The sequence below is a fragment of the Triplophysa dalaica genome, chromosome 24 (assembly GCF_015846415.1).
Source record: "Triplophysa dalaica isolate WHDGS20190420 chromosome 24, ASM1584641v1, whole genome shotgun sequence".
NCBI lineage: Eukaryota > Metazoa > Chordata > Actinopteri > Cypriniformes > Nemacheilidae > Triplophysa > Triplophysa dalaica.
The window spans coordinates 16,797,632-16,815,705 of record NC_079565.1 but is presented as its reverse complement, the minus strand read 5'-3'; the positions used below and the strand labels follow the sequence as shown (position 1 = coordinate 16,815,705).

General features: G+C 44.7%; 18 non-coding genes across 18 annotated transcripts; all 18 read left to right on the top strand.

The window, feature by feature from the left end:
* Positions 1 to 240: 240 nt before the first annotated feature.
* Positions 241 to 431, top strand: LOC130415024 (U2 spliceosomal RNA). Its single transcript, XR_008905799.1, has one exon. It is a non-coding gene; the product is annotated as a U2 spliceosomal RNA (small nuclear RNA).
* Positions 432 to 1,272: 841 nt separating this feature from the next.
* On the top strand, positions 1,273 to 1,439 carry LOC130415023 (U1 spliceosomal RNA). The gene has a single exon (XR_008905798.1). It is a non-coding gene; the product is annotated as a U1 spliceosomal RNA (small nuclear RNA).
* An 804-nt stretch (positions 1,440 to 2,243) lies between these two features.
* LOC130415025 (U2 spliceosomal RNA) lies at positions 2,244 to 2,434 on the top strand. Its single transcript, XR_008905800.1, has one exon. It is a non-coding gene; the product is annotated as a U2 spliceosomal RNA (small nuclear RNA).
* A 1,092-nt stretch (positions 2,435 to 3,526) lies between these two features.
* LOC130415001 (U1 spliceosomal RNA) lies at positions 3,527 to 3,689 on the top strand. Its single transcript, XR_008905777.1, has one exon. It is a non-coding gene; the product is annotated as a U1 spliceosomal RNA (small nuclear RNA).
* An 803-nt stretch (positions 3,690 to 4,492) lies between these two features.
* On the top strand, positions 4,493 to 4,681 carry LOC130415089 (U2 spliceosomal RNA). Its single transcript, XR_008905863.1, has one exon. It is a non-coding gene; the product is annotated as a U2 spliceosomal RNA (small nuclear RNA).
* A 1,082-nt stretch (positions 4,682 to 5,763) lies between these two features.
* LOC130415000 (U1 spliceosomal RNA) lies at positions 5,764 to 5,927 on the top strand. Its single transcript, XR_008905776.1, has one exon. It is a non-coding gene; the product is annotated as a U1 spliceosomal RNA (small nuclear RNA).
* Positions 5,928 to 6,732: 805 nt separating this feature from the next.
* On the top strand, positions 6,733 to 6,922 carry LOC130415088 (U2 spliceosomal RNA). Its single transcript, XR_008905862.1, has one exon. It is a non-coding gene; the product is annotated as a U2 spliceosomal RNA (small nuclear RNA).
* Positions 6,923 to 7,694: 772 nt separating this feature from the next.
* LOC130415017 (U1 spliceosomal RNA) lies at positions 7,695 to 7,861 on the top strand. Its single transcript, XR_008905792.1, has one exon. It is a non-coding gene; the product is annotated as a U1 spliceosomal RNA (small nuclear RNA).
* An 809-nt stretch (positions 7,862 to 8,670) lies between these two features.
* LOC130415042 (U2 spliceosomal RNA) lies at positions 8,671 to 8,861 on the top strand. Its single transcript, XR_008905817.1, has one exon. It is a non-coding gene; the product is annotated as a U2 spliceosomal RNA (small nuclear RNA).
* Positions 8,862 to 9,628: 767 nt separating this feature from the next.
* Positions 9,629 to 9,792, top strand: LOC130414960 (U1 spliceosomal RNA). The gene has a single exon (XR_008905739.1). It is a non-coding gene; the product is annotated as a U1 spliceosomal RNA (small nuclear RNA).
* An 806-nt stretch (positions 9,793 to 10,598) lies between these two features.
* Positions 10,599 to 10,789, top strand: LOC130415041 (U2 spliceosomal RNA). The gene has a single exon (XR_008905815.1). It is a non-coding gene; the product is annotated as a U2 spliceosomal RNA (small nuclear RNA).
* An 838-nt stretch (positions 10,790 to 11,627) lies between these two features.
* On the top strand, positions 11,628 to 11,789 carry LOC130415020 (U1 spliceosomal RNA). Its single transcript, XR_008905795.1, has one exon. It is a non-coding gene; the product is annotated as a U1 spliceosomal RNA (small nuclear RNA).
* Positions 11,790 to 12,597: 808 nt separating this feature from the next.
* LOC130415040 (U2 spliceosomal RNA) lies at positions 12,598 to 12,788 on the top strand. The gene has a single exon (XR_008905814.1). It is a non-coding gene; the product is annotated as a U2 spliceosomal RNA (small nuclear RNA).
* An 836-nt stretch (positions 12,789 to 13,624) lies between these two features.
* On the top strand, positions 13,625 to 13,789 carry LOC130415011 (U1 spliceosomal RNA). The gene has a single exon (XR_008905786.1). It is a non-coding gene; the product is annotated as a U1 spliceosomal RNA (small nuclear RNA).
* An 813-nt stretch (positions 13,790 to 14,602) lies between these two features.
* On the top strand, positions 14,603 to 14,793 carry LOC130415039 (U2 spliceosomal RNA). Its single transcript, XR_008905813.1, has one exon. It is a non-coding gene; the product is annotated as a U2 spliceosomal RNA (small nuclear RNA).
* An 884-nt stretch (positions 14,794 to 15,677) lies between these two features.
* On the top strand, positions 15,678 to 15,841 carry LOC130414959 (U1 spliceosomal RNA). Its single transcript, XR_008905738.1, has one exon. It is a non-coding gene; the product is annotated as a U1 spliceosomal RNA (small nuclear RNA).
* Positions 15,842 to 16,647: 806 nt separating this feature from the next.
* On the top strand, positions 16,648 to 16,838 carry LOC130415083 (U2 spliceosomal RNA). The gene has a single exon (XR_008905857.1). It is a non-coding gene; the product is annotated as a U2 spliceosomal RNA (small nuclear RNA).
* Positions 16,839 to 17,744: 906 nt separating this feature from the next.
* On the top strand, positions 17,745 to 17,908 carry LOC130415015 (U1 spliceosomal RNA). Its single transcript, XR_008905790.1, has one exon. It is a non-coding gene; the product is annotated as a U1 spliceosomal RNA (small nuclear RNA).
* The last annotated feature ends 166 nt before the right edge of the window (positions 17,909 to 18,074 follow it).

Sequence of the window (18,074 nt, the reverse complement as noted above, 5' to 3'; positions counted from 1 at the left end):
TGATTCTGTTGTTTAAACGATACATATGATTTTCAGTCCGTTCCTTCATTCGTTCAGGTCTTCAAAATAGCCCATTTAATTATTTCTTCTTTCGTTAATTGGTTAATTGATTCTGTTGTTTAAACGATACATTTGATTGTGTGTTCGTACGATCACACGCTGACCTTTGAGGCGCATGTGCACCGCAAGCCCAATAGTCGGTGCCGCCCCACGCTCTGCCTTTTGCCACCCATTGTGGGCATCGCTTCTCGGCCTTTTGGCTAAGATCAAGTGTAGTATCTGTTCTTATCAGTTTAATATCTGATACGTCCCCTATCTGGGGACCATATATTAAATGGATTTTTGAAACGCGGAGTGGAAAGCGGGGCTTGCTCCGCCCACTCCACGCATCGACCTGGTATTGCAGTGTCTCCAGGAACGGTGCATTCCCTTTCGGGGATAGCAGTTGTGTTGAAAGGTAGTGATGAGAAGACGCAAGTTTTATTTCTCACGTGACTGTCTTATACAGAAAAATACTTTGGCAAGTACTCCTCACTCACTCAGTCACTCAGTCACTCACTCGGTCACTCACTCACTCGGTCACTCACTCACTCACTCAGTCACTCACTCACTCACTCACTCACTCTGTCCACTCACTCACTCAGTCACTCACTCACTCACTCACTCACGTCACTCACTCACTCACTCACTCACTCATCACTCACTCACTCACTCACTCACTCACTCACTCACACTCACACTCTCACTCTCACCTCTCTCACAGTCTCACGCACGCACTCACTAAAGCCCTAAATGTATGCGGATAGTTATGTGTTGAAGAACGTAGTTCTATTAGAGACGCTTGCGCTGGCTTAAATGCTGTTGTGAGATAGAGAGAGGAACGGGGCTTCCTGTAGCTCAGTGGTAAGAGCATTGCGTTAACAGGTTTTGGGTACGATCCTGGGAATTGTAAAATACCTATGTAAATGTATAGGATAAAGCAATGTAAGTCGCTTTGGATAAAGGCGTCTGCCAAATGCTTAAATGCAACGGTATGTCAGCATCCAATTGAAACACTTTCAGCACATATGTGGACTGTTTGCGTTGATTCTTAATGTATTTGTCTGTTCATGTGTATGTTTGCCTGTGGACCCGTCGCCTTCGTGCGCTTTCCCCACGGGTTCTACAGAGCAATCAACTGGAACTTGCAGTTGCCGAACGCTCGCTTCGGGGTCAGCGTTGATGCGCATGGCAGAGGCAAGTAAGCGATGTCTTGCCCGAACGGGGCAAATCATACTTACCCTGGCAGGGGGGACACATGATCACGAAGGCGGTTCACCCAGGACGAGGCTCGGCCATTGCACTAGGTTGGGTTGAATTTTGCGAATTTCCCCCAAATGTGGGGAATCTCGACTGCATAATTTCTGGTACGTGGGGGACTGCGTTCGCGCTCTCCCCTTATCATGTATCAAAAGAAGAGAGAATTTGTATTGTGTCCGTATTTCGAACCCTTGTTGGCGTCAGATCTGCAGATTCCGCAAGAGACGAGCACCAAATCGAGTGATCGATTACTTCCTAATACCCTGTTTTTTTTAATACGGTGTTTGCTGTTCCGTCGTTCCCAAAACACATACATGTATGTATGTTTGCATGTAGGTATATTTATATATATAATTATTTAGATATTCATTTATTCGTTTGCTGGTTTTATGTTTGATTCATTTGTTTAATTGTTTTTTCGTTCATATTTTGGACGCCTCATCAGACGAGTATAGAACGCATCTTCGACGGAGATTCTGCCAGACCACGCTGACCTTCATTTCTGTGAAACGTGTGCGTGCTCGTCCGTTCCTTCATCCGTTCAGGTCTTCATAAATAGCCCATTTAATTATTTCTTCTTTCGTTAATCGGTTAATTTATTCTATTGTTTAAACAATACATTTGATTGTCAGTCCGTTCCTTCATTCGTTCAGGTCTTCATAAATAGCCCATTTAATTATTTCTTCTTTCGTTAATCGGTTAATTGATTCTGTTGTTTAAACGATACATTTGATTTTCAGTCCGTTCCTTCATTCGTTCAGGTCTTCAAAAATAGCCCATTTAATTATTTCTTCTTTCGTTAATTGGTTAATTGATTCTGTTGTTTAAACGATACATTTGATTGTGTGTTCGTACGATCACACGCTGACCTTTGAGGCGCATGTGCACCGCAAGCCCAATAGTCGGTGCCGCCCCACGCTCTGCTTTTGCCACCCATTGTGGGCATCGCTTCTCGGCCTTTTGGCTAAGATCAAGTGTAGTATCTGTTCTTATCAGTTTAATATCTGATACGTCCCCTATCTGGGGACCATATATTAAATGGATTTTTGAAACGCGGAGCTGGAAGCGGGGCTTGCTCCGCCCACTCCACGCATCGACCTGGTATTGCAGTGTCTCCAGGAACGGTGCATTCCCTTTCGGGGATAGCAGCTTGTGTTGAAAGGTAGTGATGAGAAGACGCAAAGTTTTATTTCTCACGTGACTGTCTTATACAGAAAAATACTTTGGCAAGTACTCACTCACTCAGTCACTCAGTCACTCAGTCACTCACTCGGTCACTCACTCACTCACTCACTCACTCAGTCACTCACTCACTCACTCACTCACTCACTCACTCACTCAGTCACTCAGTCACTCACTCGGTCACTCACTCACTCACTCACTCAGTCACTCACTCACTCACTCACTCACTCACTCACTCGGTCACTCACTCACTCTCGGTCACTCACTCACTCAGTCACTCACTCACTCACTCACTCACTCACTCACTCAGTCACTCAGTCACTCAGTCACTCACTCGGTCACTCACTCACTCACTCACTCACTCACTCAGTCACTCACTCACTCACTCACTCACTCATCACTCGGTCACTCACTCACTCACTCGGTCACTCACTCACTCAGTCACTCACTCACTCACTCACTCACTCACTCACTCACTCACTCACTCACTCACTCTCTCTCACACTCACACTCTCACTCTCACTCTCACTCTCTCACAGTCTCACGCACGCACTCACTAAAGCCCTAAATGTATGCGGATAGTTATGTGTTGAAGAACGTAGTTCCTATTAGAGACGCTTGCGCCTGGCTTAAATGCTGTTGTGTGATAGAGAGAGAACGGGGCTTCCTGTAGCTCAGTGGTAAGAGCATTGCGTTAACAGGTTTTGGGTACGATCCCTGGGAATTGCAAATACCTATGTAAATGTATAGGATAAAGCAATGTAAGTCGCTTTGGATAAAGGCGTCTGCCAAATGCTTAAATGCAAAAGGTGTCCAGCATCCAATTGAAACACTTTCAGCACATATGTGGACTGTTTGCGTTGAATTCTTAATGTATTTGTCTGTTCATGTGTATGTTTGCCTGTGGACCGTCGCCTTCGTGCGCTTTCCACGGGTTCTACAGAGCAATCAACTGGAACTTGCAGTTGCCGAACGCTCGCTGGGGTCAGCGTTGATGCGCATGGCAGAGGCAAGTAAGCGATGTCTTGCCCGAACGGGGCAAATCATACTTACCTGGCAGGGGAGACACCATGATCACGAAGGCGGTTCACCCAGGACGAGGCTCGGCCATTGCACTCAGGTTGGGTTGACTTTTGCGAATTCCCCAAATGTGGAATCTCGACTGCATAATTTCTGGTAGTGGGGGACTGCGTTCGCGCTCTCCCCTTATCATGTATCAAAAGAAGAGAGATTTTGTATTGTGTCCGTATTTCGAACCTTGTTGGCGTCAGATCTGCAGATTCCGCAAGAGACGAGCACCAAATCGAGTGATCGATTACTTCCTAATACCCTGTTTTTTTTTAATACGGTTGTTTGCTGTTCCGTCGTTCCCAAACACACATACATGTATGTATGTATGCATGTAGGTATATTTATATATTAATTATTTAGATATTCATTTATTCGTTTGCTGGTTTTATGTTTGATTCATTTGTTTAATTGTTTTTTCGTTCATATTTTGGACGCCTCATCAGACGAGTATAGAACGCATCTTCGACGGAGATTCTGCCAGACCACGCTGACCTTCATTTCTGTGAAACGTGTGCGTGCTCGTCCGTTCCTTCATCCGTTCAGGTCTTCATAAATAGCCCATTTAATTATTTCTTCTTTCGTTAATCGGTTAATTTATTCTATTGTTTAAACAATACATTTGATTGTCAGTCCGTTCCTTCATTCGTTCAGGTCTTCTAAATAGCCCATTTAATTATTTCTTCTTTCGTTAATCGGTTAATTGATTCTGTTGTTTAAACGATACATTTGATTTTCAGTCCGTTCCTTCATTCGTTCAGGTCTTCAAAATAGCCCATTTAATTATTTCTTCTTTCGTTAATTGGTTAATTGATTCTGTTGTTTAAACGATACATTTGATTGTGTGTTCGTACGATCACACGCTGACCTTTGAGGCGCATGTGCACCGCAAGCCCAATAGTCGGTGCCGCCCACGCTCTGCCTTTTGCCACCCATTGTGGGCATCGCTTCTCGGCCTTTTGGCTAAGATCAAGTGTAGTATCTGTTCTTATCAGTTTAATATCTGATACGTCCCCTATCTGGGGACCATATATTAAATGGATTTTTGAAACGCGGAGCTGGAAGCGGGGCTTGCCGCCCACTCCACGCATCGACCTGGTATTGCAGTGTCTCCAGGAACGGTGCATTCCCCTTTCGGGGATAGCAGCTTGTGTTGAAGGTAGTGATGAGAAGACGCAAAGTTTTATTTCTCACGTGACTGTCTTATACAGAAAAATACTTTGGCAAGTACTCACTCACTCAGTCACTCAGTCACTCAGTCACTCACTCGGTCACTCACTCACTCGGTCACTCACTCACTCAGTCACTCACTCATCACTCACTCACTCAGTCACTCAGTCACTTCGGTCACTCACTCACTCACTCACTCAGTCACTCACTCACTCACTCACTCACTCACTCCGGTCACTCACTCGGTCACTCACTCACTCAGTCACTCACTCACTCACTCACTCTCACTCACTCAGTCACTCAGTCACTCAGTCACTCACTCGGTCACTCACTCACTCACTCACTCAGTCACTCACTCACTCACTCACTCACTCACTCACTCACTCACTCGGTCACTCACACACTCACTCGGTCACTCACTCACTCAGTCACTCACTCACTCACTCACTCACTCACTCACTCACTCACTCACTCACTCACTCACTCACTCACTCTCTCACACTCACACTCTCACTCTCACTCTCACTCTCTCACAGTCTCACGCACGCACTCACTAAAGCCCTAAATGTATGCGGATAGTTATGTGTTGAAGAACGTAGTTCCTATTAGAGACGCTTGCGCCTGGCTTAAATGCTGTTGTGTGATAGAGAGAGAACGGGGCTTCCTGTAGCTCAGTGGTAAGAGCATTGCGTTAACAGGTTTTGGGTACGATCCCTGGGAATTGCAAATACCTATGTAAATGTATAGGATAAAGCAATGTAAGTCGCTTTGGATAAAGGCGTCTGCCAAATGCTTAAATGCAAAAGGTGTCCAGCATCCAATTGAAACACTTTCAGCACATATGTGGACTGTTTGCGTTGAATTCTTAATGTATTTGTCTGTTCATGTGTATGTTTGCCTGTGGACCGTCGCCTTCGTGCGCTTTCCCACGGGTTCTACAGAGCAATCAACTGGAACTTGCAGTTGCCGAACGCTCGCTCGGGGTCAGCGTTGATGCGCATGGCAGAGGCAAGTAAGCGATGTCTTGCCCGAACGGGGCAAATCATACTTACCTGGCAGGGGAGACACCATGATCACGAAGGCGGTTCACCCAGGACGAGGCTCGGCCATTGCACTCAGGTTGGGTTGACTTTTGCGAATTCCCCAAATGTGGGAATCTCGACTGCATAATTTCTGGTAGTGGGGGACTGCGTTCGCGCTCTCCCTTATCATGTATCAAAAGAAGAGAGATTTTGTATTGTGTCCGTATTTCGAACCTTGTTGGCGTCAGATCTGCAGATTCCGCAAGAGACGAGCACCAAATCGAGTGATCGATTACTTCCTAATACCATGTTTTTTTTTAATACGGTTGTTTGCTGTTCCGTCGTTCCCAAACACACATACATGTATGTATGTATGCATGTAGGTATATTTATATATATAATTATTTAGATATTCATTTATTCGTTTGCTGGTTTTATGTTTGATTCATTTGTTTAATTGTTTTTTCGTTCATATTTTGGACGCCTCATCAGACGAGTATAGAACGCATCTTCGACGGAGATTCTGCCAGACCACGCTGACCTTCATTTCTGTGAAACGTGTGCGTGCTCGTCCGTTCCTTCATCCGTTCAGGTCTTCATAAATAGCCCATTTAATTATTTCTTCTTTCGTTAATCGGTTAATTTATTCTATTGTTTAAACAATACATTTGATTGTCAGTCCGTTCCTTCATTCGTTCAGGTCTTCATAAATAGCCCATTTAATTATTTCTTCTTTCGTTAATCGGTTAATTGATTCTGTTGTTTAAACGATACATTTGATTTTCAGTCCGTTCCTTCATTCGTTCAGGTCTTCAAAAATAGCCCATTTAATTATTTCTTCTTTCGTTAATTGGTTAATTGATTCTGTTGTTTAAACGATACATTTGATTGTGTGTTCGTACGATCACACGCTGACCTTTGAGGCGCATGTGCACCGCAAGCCCAATAGTCGGTGCCGCCCCCGCTCTGCCTTTTGCCACCCATTGTGGGCATCGCTTCTCGGCCTTTTGGCTAAGATCAAGTGTAGTATCTGTTCTTATCAGTTTAATATCTGATACGTCCCCTATCTGGGGACCATATATTAAATGGATTTTTGAAACGCGGAGCTGGAAGCGGGGCTTGCTCCGCCCACTCCACGCATCGACCTGTATTGCAGTGTCTCCAGGAACGGTGCATTCCCCTTTCGGGGATAGCAGCTTGTGTTGAAAGGTAGTGATGAGAAGACGCAAAGTTTTATTTCTCACGTGACTGTCTTATACAGAAAAATACTTTGGCAAGTACTCACTCACTCAGTCACTCAGTCACTCAGTCACTCACTCGCGTCACTCACTCGGTCACTCACTCACTCACTCACTCACTCACTCAGTCACTCACTCACTCACTCACTCACTCACTCACTCACTCACTCACTCACTCTCTCACACTCTCACTCTCACTCTCTCACAGTCTCACGCACGCACTCACTAAAGCCCTAAATGTATGCGGATAGTTATGTGTTGAAGAACGTAGTTCCTATTAGAGACGCTTGCGCCTGGCTTAAATGCTGTTGTGTGATAGAAGAGAGAACGGGGCTTCCTGTAGCTCAGTGGTAAGAGCATTGCGTTAACAGGTTTTGGGTACGATCCCTGGGAATTGCAAATACCTATGTAATGTATAGGATAAAGCAATGTAAGTCGCTTTGGATAAAGGCGTCCTGCCAAATGCTTAAATGCAAAGGTGTCCAGCATCCAATTGAAACACTTTCAGCACATATGTGGACTGTTTGCGTTGAATTCTTAATGTATTTGTCTGTTCATGTGTATGTTTGCCTGTGGACCGTCGCCTTCGTGCGCTTTCCCACGGGTTTACAGAGCAATCAACTGGAACTTGCAGTTGCCGAACGCTCGCTCGGGGTCAGCGTTGATGCGCATGGCAGAGGCAAGTAAGCGATGTCTTGCCCGAACGGGGCAAATCATACTTACCTGGCAGGGGAGACACCATGATCACGAAGGCGGTTCACCCAGGACGAGGCTCGGCCATTGCACTCAGGTTGGGTTGACTTTTGCGAATTCCCCAAATGTGGGAATCTCGACTGCATAATTTCTGGTAGTAGTGGGGGACTGCGTTCGCGCTCTCCCCTTATCATGTATCAAAAGAAGAGAGATTTTGTATTGTGTCCGTATTTCGAACCTTGTTGGCGTCAGATCTGCAGATTCCGCAAGAGACGAGCACCAAATCGGAGTGATCGATTACTTCCTAATACCATGTTTTTTTTTAATACGGTTGTTTGCTGTTCCGTCGTTCCCAAACACACATACATGTATGTATGTATGCATGTAGGTATATTTATATATATAATTATTTAGATATTCATTTATTCGTTTGCTGGTTTTATGTTTGATTCATTTGTTTAATTGTTTTTTCGTTCATATTTTGGACCGCCTCATCAGACGAGTATAGAACGCATCTTCGACGGAGATTCTGCCAGACCACGCTGACCTTCATTTCTGTGAAACGTGTGCGTGCTCGTCCGTTCCTTCATCCGTTCAGGTCTTCATAAATAGCCCATTTTAATTATTTCTTCTTTCCTTAATCGGTTAATTTATTCTATTGTTTAAACAATACATTTGATTGTCAGTCCGTTCCTTCATTCGTTCAGGTCTTCATAAATAGCCCATTTAATTATTTCTTCTTTCGTTAATCGGTTAATTGATTCTGTTGTTTAAACGATACATTTGATTTTCAGTCCGTTCCTTCATTCGTTCAGGTCTTCAAAAATAGCCCATTTAATTATTTCTTCTTTCGTTAATTGGTTAATTGCTTCTGTTGTTTAAACGATACATTTGATTGTGTGTTCGTAGATCACACGCTGACCTTTGAGGCGCATGTGCACCGCAAGCCCAATAGTCGGTGCCGCCCCACGCTCTGCCTTTTGCCACCCATTGTGGGCATCGCTTCTCGGCCTTTTGGCTAAGATCAAGTGTAGTATCTGTTCTTATCAGTTTAATATCTGATACGTCCCCTATCTGGGGACCATATATTAAATGGATTTTTGAAACGCGGAGCTGGAAGCGGGGCTTGCTCCGCCCACTCCACGCATCGACCTGGTATTGCAGTGTCTCCAGGAACGGTGCATTCCCCTTTCGGGGATAGCAGCTTGTGTTGAAAGGTAGTGATGAGAAGACGCAAAGTTTTATTTCTCACGTGACTGTCTTATACAGAAAAATACTTTGGCAAGTACTCACTCACTCAGTCACTCAGTCACTCAGTCACTCACTCGGTCACTCACTCACTCGGTCACTCACTCACTCACTCACTCACTCATCACTCTCTCACTCTCTCACTCACTCACTCACTCACTCACTCACTCTCTCACACTCACACTCTCACTCTCTCACAGTCTCACGCACGCACTCACTAAAGCCCTAAATGTATGCGGATAGTTATGTGTTGAAGAACGTAGTTCCTATTAGAGACGCTTGCGCCTGGCTTAAATGCTGTTGTGTGATAGAGAGAGAACGGGGCTTCCTGTAGCTCAGTGGTAAGAGCATTGCGTTAACAGGTTTTGGGTACGATCCCTGGGAATTGCAAATACCTATGTAAATGTATAGGATAAAGCAATGTAAGTCGCTTTGGATAAAGGCGTCTGCCAAATGCTTAAATGCAAAAGGTGTCCAGCATCCAATTGAAACACTTTCAGCACATATGTGGACTGTTTGCGTTGAATTCTTAATGTATTTGTCTGTTCATGTGTATGTTTGCCTGTGGACCGTCGCCTTCGTGCGCTTTCCCACGGGTTCTACAGAGCAATCAACTGGAACTTGCAGTTGCCGAACGCTCGCTCGGGGTCAGCGTTGATGCGCATGGCAGAGGCAAGTAAGCGATGTCTTGCCCGAACGGGGCAAATCATACTTACCTGGCAGGGGAGACACCATGATCACGAAGGCGGTTCACCCAGGACGAGGCTCGGCCATTGCACTCAGGTTGGGTTGACTTTTGCGAATTCCCCAAATGTGGGAATCTCGACTGCATAATTTCTGGTAGTGGGGGACTGCGTTCGCGCTCTCCCCTTATCATGTATCAAAAGAAGAGAGATTTTGTATTGTGTCCGTATTTCGAACCTTGTTGGCGTCAGATCTGCAGATTCCGCAAGAGACGAGCACCAAATCGAGTGATCGATTACTTCCTAATACCATGTTTTTTTTTAATACGGTTGTTTGCTGTTCCGTCGTTCCCAAACACACATACATGTATGTATGTATGCATGTAGGTATATTTATATATATAATTATTTAGATATTCATTTATTCGTTTGCTGGTTTTATGTTTGATTCATTTGTTTAATTGTTTTTTCGTTCATATTTTGGACGCCTCATCAGACGAGTATAGAACGCATCTTCGACGGAGATTCTGCCAGACCACGCTGACCTTCATTTCTGTGAAACGTGTGCGTGCTCGTCCGTTCCTTCATCCGTTCAGGTCTTCATAAATAGCCCATTTAATTATTTCTTCTTTCGTTAATCGGTTAATTTATTCTATTGTTTAAACAATACATTTGATTGTCAGTCCGTTCCTTCATTCGTTCAGGTCTTCATAAATAGCCCATTTAATTATTTCTTCTTTCGTTAATCGGTTAATTGATTCTGTTGTTTAAACGATACATTTGATTTTCAGTCCGTTCCTTCATTCGTTCAGGTCTTCAAAAATAGCCCATTTAATTATTTCTTCTTTCGTTAATTGGTTAATTGATTCTGTTGTTTAAACGATACATTTGATTGTGTGTTCGTACGATCACACGCTGACCTTTGAGGCGCATGTGCACCGCAAGCCCAATAGTCGGTGCCGCCCACGCTCTGCCTTTTGCCACCCATTGTGGGCATCGCTTCTCGGCCTTTTGGCTAAGATCAAGTGTAGTATCTGTTCTTATCAGTTTAATATCTGATACGTCCCCTATCTGGGGACCATATATTAAATGGATTTTTGAAACGCGGAGCTGGAAGCGGGGCTTGCTCCGCCCACTCCACGCATCGACCTGGTATTGCAGTGTCTCCAGGAACGGTGCATTCCCCTTTCGGGGATAGCAGCTTGTGTTGAAAGGTAGTGATGAGAAGACGCAAAGTTTTATTTCTCACGTGACTGTCTTATACAGAAAAATACTTTGGCAAGTACTCACTCACTCAGTCACTCACTCAGTCACTCACTCGGTCACTCACTCACTCGGTCACTCACTCACTCAGTCACTCACTCACTCATCACTCACTCACTCACTCACTCACTCACTCTCTCTCACTCACTCATCACTCAGTCACTCACTCATCACTCACTCACTCATCACTCACTCACTCACTCACTCACTCACTCACTCACTCTCTCACACTCACACTCTCACTCTCTCACAGTCTCACGCACGCACTCACTAAAGCCCTAAATGTATGCGGATAGTTATGTGTTGAAGAACGTAGTTCCTATTAGAGACGCTTGCGCCTGGCTTAAATGCTGTTGTGTGATAGAGAGAGAACGGGGCTTCCTGTAGCTCAGTGGTAAGAGCATTGCGTTAACAGGTTTTGGGTACGATCCCTGGGAATTGCAAATACCTATGTAAATGTATAGGATAAAGCAATGTAAGTCGCTTTGGATAAAGGCGTCTGCCAAATGCTTAAATGCAAAAGGTGTCCAGCATCCAATTGAAACACTTTCAGCACATATGTGGACTGTTTGCGTTGAATTCTTAATGTATTTGTCTGTTCATGTGTATGTTTGCCTGTGGACCGTCGCCTTCGTGCGCTTTCCCACGGGTTCTACAGAGCAATCAACTGGAACTTGCAGTTGCCGAACGCTCGCTCGGGGTCAGCGTTGATGCGCATGGCAGAGGCAAGTAAGCGATGTCTTGCCCGAACGGGGCAAATCATACTTACCTGGCAGGGGGACACCATGATCACGAAGGCGGTTCACCCAGGACGAGGCTCGGCCATTGCACTCAGGTTGGGTTGACTTTTGCGAATTCCCCAAATGTGGGAATCTCGACTGCATAATTTCTGGTAGTGGGGGACTGCGTTCGCGCTCCCCTTATCATGTATCAAAAGAAGAGAGATTTTGTATTGTGTCCGTATTTCGAACCTTGTTGGCGTCAGATCTGCAGATTCCGCAAGAGACGAGCACCAAATCGAGTGATCGATTACTTCCTAATACCATGTTTTTTTTTAATACGGTTGTTTGCTGTTCCGTCGTTCCCAAACACACATACATGTATGTATGTATGCATGTAGGTATATTTATATATAATTATTTAGATATTCATTTATTCGTTTGCTGGTTTTATGTTTGATTCATTTGTTTAATTGTTTTTTCGTTCATATTTTGGACGCCTCATCAGACGAGTATAGAACGCATCTTCGACGGAGATTCTGCCAGACCACGCTGACCTTCATTTCTGTGAAACGTGTGCGTGCTCGTCCGTTCCTTCATCCGTTCAGGTCTTCATAAATAGCCCATTTAATTATTTCTTCTTTCGTTAATCGGTTAATTTATTCTATTGTTTAAAACAATACATTTGATTGTCAGTCCCGTTCCTTCATTCGTTCAGGTCTTCATAAATAGCCCATTTAATTATTTCTTCTTTCGTTAATCGGTTAATTGATTCTGTTGTTTAAACGATACATTTGATTTTCAGTCCGTTCCTTCATTCGTTCAGGTCTTCAAAAATAGCCCATTTAATTATTTCTTCTTTCGTTAATTGGTTAATTGATTCTGTTGTTTAAACGATACATTTGATTGTGTGTTCGTACGATCACACGCTGACCTTTGAGGCGCATGTGCACCGCAAAGCCCAATAGTCGGTTGCCGCCCCACGCTGTGCCTTTTGCCACCCATTGTGGGCATCGCTTCTCGGCCTTTTGGCTAAGATCAAGTGTAGTATCTGTTCTTATCAGTTTAATATCTGATACGTCCCCTATCTGGGGACCATATATTAAATGGATTTTTGAAACGCGGAGCTGGAAGCGGGGCTTGCTCCGCCCACTCCACGCATCGACCTGGTATTGCAGTGTCTCCAGGAACGGTGCATTCCCCTTTCGGGGATAGCAGCTTGTGTTGAAAGGTAGTGATGAGAAGACGCAAAGTTTTATTTCTCACGTGACTGTCTTGAAAAATACTTTGCAAGTACTCACTCACTCAGTCACTCAGTCACTCAGTCACTCACTCGGTCACTCACTCACTCGGTCACTCACTCACTCACTCAGTCACTCACTCACTCACTCACTCACTCACTCACTCACTCACTCACTCGGTCACTCACTCACTCACTCAGTCACTCACTCACTCACTCACTCACTCACTCACTCACTCACTCACTCACTCACTCTCTCACACTCACACTCTCACTCTCACTCTCTCACAGTCTCACGCACGCACTCACTAAAGCCCTAAATGTATGCGGATAGTTATGTGTTGAAGAACGTAGTTCCTATTAGAGACGCTTGCGCCTGGCTTAAATGCTGTTGTGTGATAGAGAGAGAACGGGGCTTCCTGTAGCTCAGTGGTAAGAGCATTGCGTTAACAGGTTTTGGGTACGATCCCTGGGAATTGTAAATACCTATGTAAATGTATAGGATAAAGCAATGTAAGTCGCTTTGGATAAAGGCGTCTGCCAAATGCTTAAATGCAAAAGGTGTCCAGCATCCAATTGAAACACTTTCAGCACTTATGTGGACTGTTTGCGTTGAATTCTTAATGTATTTGTCTGTTCATGTGTATGTTTGCCTGTGGACCGTCGCCTTCGTGCGCTTTCCCACGGGTTCTACAGAGCAATCAACTGGAACTTGCAGTTGCCGAACGCTCGCTCGGGGTCAGCGTTGATGCGCATGGCAGAGGCAAGTAAGCGATGTCTTGCCCGAACGGGGCAAATCATACTTACCTGGCAGGGGAGACACCATGATCACGAAGGGCGGTTCACCCAGGACGAGGCTCGGCCATTGCACTCAGGTTGGGTTGACTTTTGCGAATTCCCCAAATGTGGGAATCTCGACTGCATAATTTCTGGTAGTGGGGGACTGCGTTCGCGCTCTCCCCTTATCATGTATCAAAAGAAGAGAGATTTTGTATTGTGTCCGTATTTCGAAACCTTGTTGGCGTCAGATCTGCAGATTCCGCAAGAGACGAGCACCAAATCGAGTGATCGATTACTTCCTAATACCCTGTTTTTTTTTTAATACGGTTGTTTGCTGTTCCGTCGTTCCCAAACACACATACATGTATGTATGTATGCATGTAGGTATATTTATATATATAATTATTTAGATATTCATTTATTCGTTTGCTGGTTTTATGTTTGATTCATTTGTTTAATTGTTTTTTTCGTTCATATTTTGGACGGCCTCATCAGACGAGTATAGAACGCATCTTCGACGGAGATTCTGCCAGACCACGCTGACCTTCATTTCTGTGAAACGTGGTGCGTGCTCGTCCGTTCCTTCATCCGTTCAGGTCTTCATAAATAGCCCATTTAATTATTTCTTCTTTCGTTAATCGGTTAATTTATTCTATTGTTTAAACAATACATTTGATTGTCAGTCCGTTCCTTCATTCGTTCAGGTCTTCATAAATAGCCCATTTAATTATTTCTTCTTTCGTTAATCGGTTAATTGATTCTGTTGTTTAAACGATACATTTGATTTTCAGTCCGTTCCTTCATTCGTTCAGGTCTTCAAAAATAGCCCATTTAATTATTTCTTCTTTCGTTAATTGGTTAATTGATTCTGTTGTTTAAACGATACATTTGATTGTGTGTTCGTACGATCACACGCTGACCTTTGAGTCGCATGTGCACCGCAAGCCCAATAGTCGGTTGCCGCCCCACGCTCTGCCTTTTGCCACCCATTGTGGGCATCGCTTCTCGGCCTTTTGGCTAAGATCAAGTGTAGTATCTGTTCTTATCAGTTTAATATCTGATACGTCCCCTATCTGGGGACCATATATTAAATGGATTTTTGAAACGCGGAGCTGGAAGCGGGGCTTGCTCCGCCCACTCCACGCATCGACCTGGTATTGCAGTGTCTCCAGGAACGGTGCATTCCCCTTTCGGGGATAGCAGCTTGTGTTGAAAGGTAGTGATGAGAAGACGCAAAGTTTTATTTCTCACGTGACTGTCTTATACAGAAAAATACTTTGGCAAGTACTCACTCACTCAGTCACTCAGTCACTCAGTCACTCACTCGGTCACTCACTCACTCACTCACTCACTCAGTCACTCACTCACTCACTCACTCAGTCACTCAGTCACTCACTCGGTCACTCACTCACTCGGTCACTCACTCACTCACTCAGTCACTCACTCACTCACTCACTCACTCGGTCACTCACTCACTCACTCGGTCACTCACTCACTCACTCACTCACTCACTCACTCACTCACTCACTCACTCTCTCACACTCTCACTCTCACTCTCTCACAGTCTCACGCACGCACTCACTAAAGCCCTAAATGTATGCGGATAGTTATGTGTTGAAGAACGTAGTTCCTATTAGAGACGCTTGCGCCTGGCTTAAATGCTGTTGTGTGATAGAGAGAGAACGGGGCTTCCTGTAGCTCAGTGGTAAGAGCATTGCGTTAACAGGTTTTGGGTACGATCCCTGGGAATTGCAAATACCTATGTAAACGTATAGGATAAAGCAATGTAAGTCGCTTTGGATAAAGGCGTCTGCCAAATGCTTAAATGCAAAAGGTGTCCAGCATCCAATTGAAACACTTTCAGCACATATGTGGACTGTTTGCGTTGAATTCTTATGTATTTGTCTGTTCATGTGTATGTTTGCCTGTGGACCGTCGCCTTCGTGCCGCTTTCCCACGGGTTCTACAGAGCAATCAACTGGAACTTGCAGTTGCCGAACGCTCGCTCGGGGTCAGCGTTGATGCGCATGGCAGAGGCAAGTAAGCGATGTCTTGCCCGAACGGGGCAAATCATACTTACCTGGCAGGGGAGACACCATGATCACGAAGGCGGTTCACCCAGGACGAGGCTCGGCCATTGCACTCAGGTTGGGTTGACTTTTGCGAATTCCCCAAATGTGGGAATCTCGACTGCATAATTTCTGGTAGTGGGGGACTGCGTTCGCGCTCTCCCCTTATCATGTATCAAAAGAAGAGAGATTTTGTATTGTGTCCGTATTTCGAACCTTGTTGGCGTCAGATCTGCAGATTCCGCAAGAGACGAGCACCAAATCGAGTGATCGATTACTTCCTAATACCATGTTTTTTTTTAATACGGTTGTTTGCTGTTCCGTCGTTCCCAAACACACATACATGTATGTATGTATGCATGTAGGTATATTTATATATATAATTATTTAGATATTCATTTATTCGTTTGCTGGTTTTATGTTTGATTCATTTGTTTAATTGTTTTTTCGTTCATATTTTGGACGCCTCATCAGACGAGTATAGAACGCATCTTCGACGGAGATTCTGCCAGACCACGCTGACCTTCATTTCTGTGAAACGTGTGCGTGCTCGTCCGTTCCTTCATCCGTTCAGGTCTTCATAAATAGCCCATTTAATTATTTCTTCTTTCGTTAATCGGTTAATTTATTCTATTGTTTAAACAATACATTTGATTGTCAGTCCGTTCCTTCATTCGTTCAGGTCTTCATAAATAGCCCATTTAATTATTTCGTCTTTCGTTAATCGGTTAATTGATTCTGTTGTTTAAACGATACATTTGATTTTCAGTCCGTTCCTTCATTCGTTCAGGTCTTCAAAATAGCCCATTTAATTATTTCTTCTTTCGTTAATTGGTTAATTGATTCTGTTGTTTAAACGATACATTTGATTGTGTGTTCGTACGATCACACGCTGACCTTTGAGGCGCATGTGCACCGCAAGCCCAATAGTCGGTGCCGCCCCACGCTGTGCCTTTTGCCACCCATTGTGGGCATCGCTTCTCGGCCTTTTGGCTAAGATCAAGTGTAGTATCTGTTCTTATCAGTTTAATATCTGATACGTCCCCTATCTGGGGACCATATATTAAATGGATTTTTGAAACGCGGAGCTGGAAGCGGGGCTTGCTCCGCCCACTCCACGCATCGACCTGGTATTGCAGTGTCTCCAGGAACGGTTCATTCCCCTTTCGGGGATAGCAGCTTGTGTTGAAAGGTAGTGATGAGAAGACGCAAAGTTTTATTTCTCACGTGACTGTCTTATACAGAAAAATACTTTGGCAAGTACTCACTCACTCAGTCACTCAGTCACTCAGTCACTCACTCGGTCACTCACTCACTCAGTCACTCAGTCACTCAGTCACTCACTCGGTCACTCACTCACTCGGTCACTCACTCACTCAGTCACTCACTCACTCACTCACTCACTCACTCACTCACTCACTCACTCACTCGGTCACTCACTCACTCACTCAGTCACTCACTCACTCACTCAGTCACTCACTCACTCACTCACTCACTCACTCACTCACTCACTCACTCACTCACTCTCTCACACTCACACTCTCACTCTCACTCTCTCACAGTCTCACGCACGCACTCACTAAAGCCCTAAATGTATGCGGATAGTTATGTGTTGAAGAACGTAGTTCCTATTAGAGACGCTTGCGCCTGGCTTAAATGCTGTTGTGTGATAGAGAGAGAACGGGGCTTCCTGTAGCTCAGTGGTAAGAGCATTGCGTTAACAGGTTTTGGGTACGATCCCTGGGAATTGTAAATACCTATGTAAATGTATAGGATAAAGCAATGTAAGTCGCTTTGGATAAAGGCGTCTGCCAAATGCTTAAATGCAAAAGGTGTCCAGCATCCAATTGAAACACTTTCAGCACATATGTGGACTGTTTGCGTTGAATTCTTAATGTATTTGTCTGTTCATGTGTATGTTTGCCTGTGGACCGTCGCCTTCGTGCGCTTTCCCACGGGTTCTACAGAGCAATCAACTGGAACTTGCAGTTGCCGAACGCTCGCTCGGGGTCAGCGTTGATGCGCATGGCAGAGGCAAGTAAGCGATGTCTTGCCCGAACGGGGCAAATCATACTTACCTGGCAGGAGGGACACCATGATCACGAAGGCGGTTCACCCAGGACGAGGCTCGGCCATTGCACTCAGGTTGGGTTGACTTTTGCGAATTCCCCAAATGTGGGAATCTCGACTGCATAATTTCTGGTAGTGGGGGACTGCGTTCGCGCTCTCCCCTTATCATGTATCAAAAGAAGAGAGATTTTGTATTGTGTCCGTATTTCGAACCTTGTTGGCGTCAGATCTGCAGATTCCGCAAGAGACGAGCACCAAATCGAGTGATCGATTACTTCCTAATACCCTGTTTTTTTTTAATACGGTTGTTTGCTGTTCCGTCGTTCCCAA